Here is a 6644-nt window from a genome sequence, read left to right as displayed (position 1 = left end):
AGGCACAATATGAAATGGAGTATTCCGATACTCATAAAAACAACACCGCCAACTAAAATTGGTCGCATTCTTGCATCTTTTTCAAGGTCGCCAATATATTGTAAGTTTTGCAAGTTCATCTGATGGATAGATGACAAGCTTAAAATTTCACTGTGGTTGTTTATAATAATTGAGGGGAATGATGGTGTTCCTGGTTTCCGCATATCAATGTTGTTTCTATTTACGAATAGTGTACCATTGACAGTCACATTTTTTTCAAAGGTTATGAGGAATGTGCCGTTTATGTTTCTTACATTTTCGGTTGCTTCTTTCACTTCTGCAATAGCGTCATTGACAATGATAATTCCATCGTCGATTTCTGCCACTTTATCAAGATTATTGCTTTGCGTATTACAGTGTGCTGATTCACCCGATATGAGTTGTTGAGCGCAGGTTTCGCTTGGCATAAGTTGACAATAGGTTGAAGATATTGTTTGCTTGCAATTTGTTGCTGAATACGTCTTGCCTTCGCAGTCTACTACAGTGTTGGTGTCAGCGAATTGGATAATTTTATTATCGTGAGGTACTGGGAATAAAGAAATTTTCTGACATGTTCTTATTGGAATAGGATATTTAATGATAAAATACAAACAATATTCATTTGATATTACTTTTACTTTAGACAAAGACATTAGTTCTGATATGGTGAAATCTGTGTGTTGCTCATTGCTCTGATTTTTTATAAATATTTTTAAATCGTCCTGGTCCAAAACTGTTGGATTTACAATATTTATTTTAGCTAAAGTTACGGATAAAATTATATTTTGTAGTTCCATAACTATCATCCGATTTCTGGCCATTAAAATTTCAAATAGATTTACGGTATCAATTTGTTCCTTTCTACGAGTCCTTAGAATCGTGTTTACAGCGTTTGTTAATTTCTCGATTTCAATTTGTATTTTTGTATTTATTTCTATCTGTCTATTGTTGGAGTCTACAAGTTGTTTTTCGATTAATTTTGCTTCTTCCCAATCATCTGCATCTGGTGTACCCGCAATGACCTTAAGTGCTTTGCCTATCAAATTAATGCTTCTTGCATGCCGATGATGTATGGTGAGGGTTGTTAAAAGAGTATCAATATGCAATAAATCGGATTCTAATATCTTTTTTACATGAGTCTGAGGAAATATGCTAATTGCATTTTTAGTTTCACGTTGTATCTCAAAGTACGTTGTTAAGTTAGTTGTATGCCTTAGATACCCATAGTCATTCCAAACGATGGCTTTCCCATCCAAAATTGGGACATAATCGGAGTGTGAATAGTCAATAATCTTTGCACGAGTCAACGTTAGTATGAAAAGAAATTGTAGTAACAGCCTAGGTAAAAAACAAAAGCAGAAAAAAACATTTTATCAATATAAACTAAAATTTATCTGAGGTTGTCCTTATGGACCACCCTCCCCTTTATTAGGACAGTTGTCCCCAAATCTGCTTCGACAGTAGCTTCTTCATAAAGTGGTGTCATTTTATTTCCAAGTCTACGATTATTCCTAACAAAGACTTTATCCCCCACATTGTAAACTTTGTCATGACGACTTTTATTAAAGTAATGTAACTGCCTGTTTTGCGCGTTAGAGATTCGCTCTTTAATCTTTTGTTTTACCTCAGAGGGTGCAGAATGTATCGTATCAATAGGTCTTTCATTCGTGACAGAATGAATTGTTCGGTTGTATTCTATAGTTGATTGTAAGATGAGTTCGACGGTATCCTCGATCTTCCTTTCTATTTTCAAGCATCTTGCGATTTCGGCAAGAGTGCTATGAAATCTCTCTACCTGCCCATTTGAGGTGCTGTGTAGAGGAGGTGAATTGACAATATCTACATTAAACCTGTTTTTCAGAATTGATCTGATAGTCTCAGAGTTAAAGGACCTCTCATTATCACAGTAGACAACTTTGGTATTTGGAAAAATATTCATTAATTGGAGAATTGGTTCTTTTACGTCTAGAATCGTTCTGGACGCTATTGGCTGTACCACAGCGAATTTTGAGAATTTATCCACACAAGTTAAGAAATGGTTTTTATCAGTTGAATAAATATCAATATGTAGAATTTCACCGGAATAAGAAGGAACCTTTGTTTCTCCTATAACGTGTTTTTCTGGATGCCGATTGTATTTTGCTTTTGAACATGTCTTGCAGTTGGCAACAACCTCATTCGCTATTTTCACCATTTTGGGGAAATAGTAGTCTGAAAGGATTTGCTTAACATTCTCTTGGGCTGCCCGATGAGCTCTATTGTGTTCACTTACGACAATTTCTCTCTGGTCGCATTGGTTGAAAATGTCAGAGACAAATTTACTACAAAATCGGAACTTCGTTGAAGGGAACATTCTAATCAAATCGTGTTGAATGTGGGCCAACACAGGTAGGCCGCAATGAATAGCATTGACAACTTCAGTGTTGACTGCATCAAAAATTTTGGCCAATATTTCGTTTTTATCTCTATATTGTACAATATGTCTCGTTTTGTTTCCGAAAAGTATAAAATTTCGAGTGGTGGGAAATTCCGACTCTTCCAGAATGATTTGGTTGCGAAAACAATTGACCGGTTTGTCTGAGCTTTCCATAGTGTAAGTGAATGACTCTTCACTATGGACTGTTGCCATGTCTGACGAATTATCGTTCTCCAACGCATGGACAAGTTGCCTTGATAGCGCATCTGCAACTTGATTTTCTTTTCCTGACTTATAATACAAGTTTGCATTATGTTCATCGATGAAAGCTTTCCAGCGCTTAATTTTTGCATTCGGATTACGATCCGAAACTGCATATGTCAAAGGTTGATGGTCAGTGAAGATGTTAAGAGTCTTCACACCATAGAGATAATGTCTTAATGTTTTAAGAGCCCAGACTATTCCTAAAAGCTCCCTTTCGTTTGTTGCGAAATGCAACTCTTTATCCGACAATGCTCTAGAAATCATAGTGATTGGTCTTCCCTCTTGGGATAGGACAGCACCTAAACCATGTGCTGATGCATCAGTGGTAAGGTCGAACGGTTTTTTATAGTCAGGGTACATCAACATGACGTCCTCCGAAGATAGAATATTTTTTAGTTTGTGAAATGCATCCAGTTGGAAGGCGTTAAGATTGACTACAACCTTTTTGGATTTGGTTGCAGGAATTTTACCGTTTTCTCCTTTTAAAATATCAGTTAAAGGTTTTGCAATTTTGGCAAAGTCCTTGATAAAACATCTGTAATAATTTGCTAACCCAAGAAACGATCTTAGTGCGAACAACGTCGTTGGTTCTGGGAAATTTTGTATTGCACTTATCTTTGATGGTGCGGTTTTTATACCTTCTTTGGATACGACAAAGCCAAGGTATTCAACTTCAGATTTAAAAAAATTTGATTTTTCGACAGAGACTCTCATGTTTGCATCGAGCAGTTTCCTAAGAACACAGTCGATATGTTTTACATGATCCTCTTTGGTTTCTGAAAAAACAATAACGTCATCAACATAAACGTAACATGTTTTGCCTATTTCATCTCTTAGTATGTCACCTATCGCTCTTTGAAACATACTAGGAGCATTCTTTAGTCCAAATGGGAGACGGCAAAACTCGTACTTTCCGTTATTTACAGAAAATGCCGTTTTTTCCCTATCTCTTTCCGCGAGTTCAATTTGATGAAACCCGGATTTCAGATCTAAAGTGGTAAAGTACTTTGCTTTACCTAAATTTGATAATATCATTGTTACGTTCGGAACGGGATACTTATCACTAATTGTTTTGGCATTAAGCTTCCGAAAATCTATAACGAGACGTTTGTTTCGGTTGCCTAGATTATCGACACCTTTTTTGTCGACTACCCATACTGGGCTATTAAATGGTGACCTTGAAGGTCGAATTATACCATCTGCCAACAATTTTTTTATTTCTGAATTTACGAATTCAGATACACCCATTGGGTATGGATATAGTTTAGAATAAATAGGTTCTTCGTTCTCCATGTTAATGGTAGCAACGATATTTGTATTATAAGGTAGTGCTTCTTTAGGATCAGCAAAAACCTTTATTCGTTTTTTTAACATTTTCTGAAAATCCGCCTTAATTGCGAAAGGCACATCAATTTTATCGACGTCTATAAAATTAACATCTTTACATTCAAAAAATTCAATTAGTTCAGAGCCAGAATTATGTAGGATAAATCCTTTTTTTAAATCAATGTTTGCATTGATTTTCTTTAATAGGTCTAAGCCCACAATTCCATCAAATGTTGTTAGAGTTGGCAAAATGAAGAATGTAGAGTTCATGCCGAATAAATTTACAAAACATTTTTGTTTAATAGGAGTTTGTCCGTTGACAGAGTGAACTGAAAAAGGAGTACTTACGGGAATTATATGCTTCAGTTCATTGAGAGGTTTTATATAATTTTTTGAAGCACCAGTGTCAATTAAAAGGCGTATTGGTTTCCCTGCTATCGTCCGCCTTATGAACGGTAGTAGGGACCTGCCTCTAAAAAATTTACATAGTCACGGTCTTCATTTATTTCATCGTTTATGTCTCCACATTCGGATTGAGCTATGTCACAATAGTGTCCCGCCTGCTCTTCTCCTGAATGGGATTCTGGAATCATATTATTCACTTTTTGAAATTTTGGGCCCGTACTTCGGCCAGACCCAGCTTGACGCTTAAATGGTTGTCTGTGAGAAGTTTTACCGTTACCATAATTGGTCGGTTGTCTGAATTTAGACGAAGTTGGGTCCAAGTCCATGTCCTCTATTTGATCTCTAGCCTGTAAATTAGCATCACCACCATTTTCGTAATGTGGATTTTTCTGTTTATGATAGTTTTGTTGTTTATAGTTCCAACCACTATCAGACGGTTTTCTTGGCTGAATTTTTTTTGAGGTTTCAGACCTTAACTTTTTTTCATCATTCCTATTCGCAAACGATGTGGCAAAGACGTATCTTTCGTGATTCGCCTCTACCTCCTGCGCTAAGGCTAGAGCTGACGGAAGATCAGCAGCGCGGGCTGAGAAAAGCACATCGCAGAGAGGTTTCCTCAATCCGGAAACAAATACTCTGAGTGCATCCTGTCTATATTTGTTATTCATGGCCAAAGCGAGAGTTTTGTCGTAACTCATAATTGTTTTATTGGTTAATAACGACAGTTTCTTCTCTACTTCGTCATAAAATTGAATCACTGACTGTTCGCCTTGTCTGAGGGTACTTAGTTCTTGTTCGATTAGATGAATTGGTTTTTTATCTGAATATGTAAAATCTAATCTAGCTATGATCGCTTTAAAATTTAGCACAGTGTTGAATGACGCTAATACAGCATCTGCTGACCCCCTAATTTTGTTCCTAATAATGCAGACCGCTTGGTAGTGTTTTGAACTACCATCGTATTTTGCGAAGACTTTATACGCGTTATGTGCCGCTTGTCTCCACGAAACATAGTTTTCGATTTTCCCGTCAAATTCGGGCAAAGATTTGATAATATCAAGTGATTCATCACACGTTATTGATGAATAAATTTTTACGTCTTCGTATGGTTTCACATCTGTTTGCCCTACTGAAATGGACGATAATTTTTTTGTTAACTCGTCGACTTTTTTGTCGACTTCTGTTTTATATGCCAGAATCGCTGTACGTACAGCGGATTCTATTAATGCAGTCATTTCTTCACTGTTCATATTGTCTTTTCAAACAAAAAATTGTTACGACTATAACAAGATCTAAATCACTGTGTTTGTTTTTTTTTTTGGCACAAAGATAAAAATTTTTTAAACACGCACTACACTTTGTTTTTTCTTAAATATTAAGTTCTTAATTCACCAGTTTTGGACACAATTTTGAAATTCAATGAGTGACACACTTACATGACTTTATGTTGTTTAAAAAGAGTAAATCCTTATATTTTTCAGCAAGTTTTAAGCGGGGTCTCTTAATCCAGCAAGTTTTAAGTAAGGCTTCCTTCCAGTAAATATTACTTTCAGTAAGTATTACGTTATTTAAAAAGAGTAGATCCTTAGATTTTTCAGCAAATTTTAAGCGAGGCCTCTTAATCCAGCAAGTTTTAAGTAAAGCTTCCTTTTTCAGCAAAATTTAAATTTAAGATGATAGATCTCTTTTTTTTAGATCTTTATATTTGTAGGGTTGAACCCGGTTGGGCGCCAGTTAACAATAAAAGACTTCTTCGTCTTTTGGTGAGCTTAAATAAACTGTTTCTTTATTGAAATCCAAAAACTTATTCTACTTAAACTACTTAAGTTATAAAAGACAAAAAGTGCTGACACCATGATCACGCCACTAGACGTAACACGACTCCATCAATGTAGCCTAGCAAGAACACAACACAGCCAGGCAAGCAACAATGTTGTTTGTTAGTTCGGCAGGGATGTGCTAACTTACATGGAATTAAAGATAGAGTCCCGGAGAACATTTCCTCATACTAGGAATGTTCAATTTCAGTTTTTTGTAGAACAAAGTTGTCAATTTTCTGTTTTCCAACTGGAGGTCAGGACAGAGTATCGCCTCTGGAATCTTCCCTATACAAACCTCGTCCAAACTGAATACATGGAATTAAAGATAGAGTCCCAGAGAACATTTCCTTATACTAGGAATGTTCAATTTCAGTTTTTTGTAGAACAAAGTTGTC

At 36.0% G+C, this 6644-nt stretch overlaps 1 long non-coding RNA gene across 1 annotated transcript; it reads right to left on the bottom strand.

Annotated features, from left to right (window-relative positions):
• Window positions 1-294: 294 nt before the first annotated feature.
• Window positions 295-6340, bottom strand: LOC141387354 (uncharacterized). Its single transcript, XR_012408551.1, has 2 exons — window positions 5866-6340; window positions 295-1356 (listed from the first exon to the last, which is right to left on the bottom strand). It is a non-coding gene; the product is annotated as an uncharacterized lncRNA (long non-coding RNA).
• Between the last annotated feature and the right edge of the window lie 304 nt (window positions 6341-6644).

Source organism: Musca autumnalis, unplaced genomic scaffold, assembly GCF_047663935.1.
Source record: "Musca autumnalis isolate F117 unplaced genomic scaffold, ASM4766393v1 scaffold_5, whole genome shotgun sequence".
NCBI classification, from domain to species: domain Eukaryota; kingdom Metazoa; phylum Arthropoda; class Insecta; order Diptera; family Muscidae; genus Musca; species Musca autumnalis.
This window is presented reverse-complemented; position numbering and strand designations above follow the sequence as displayed.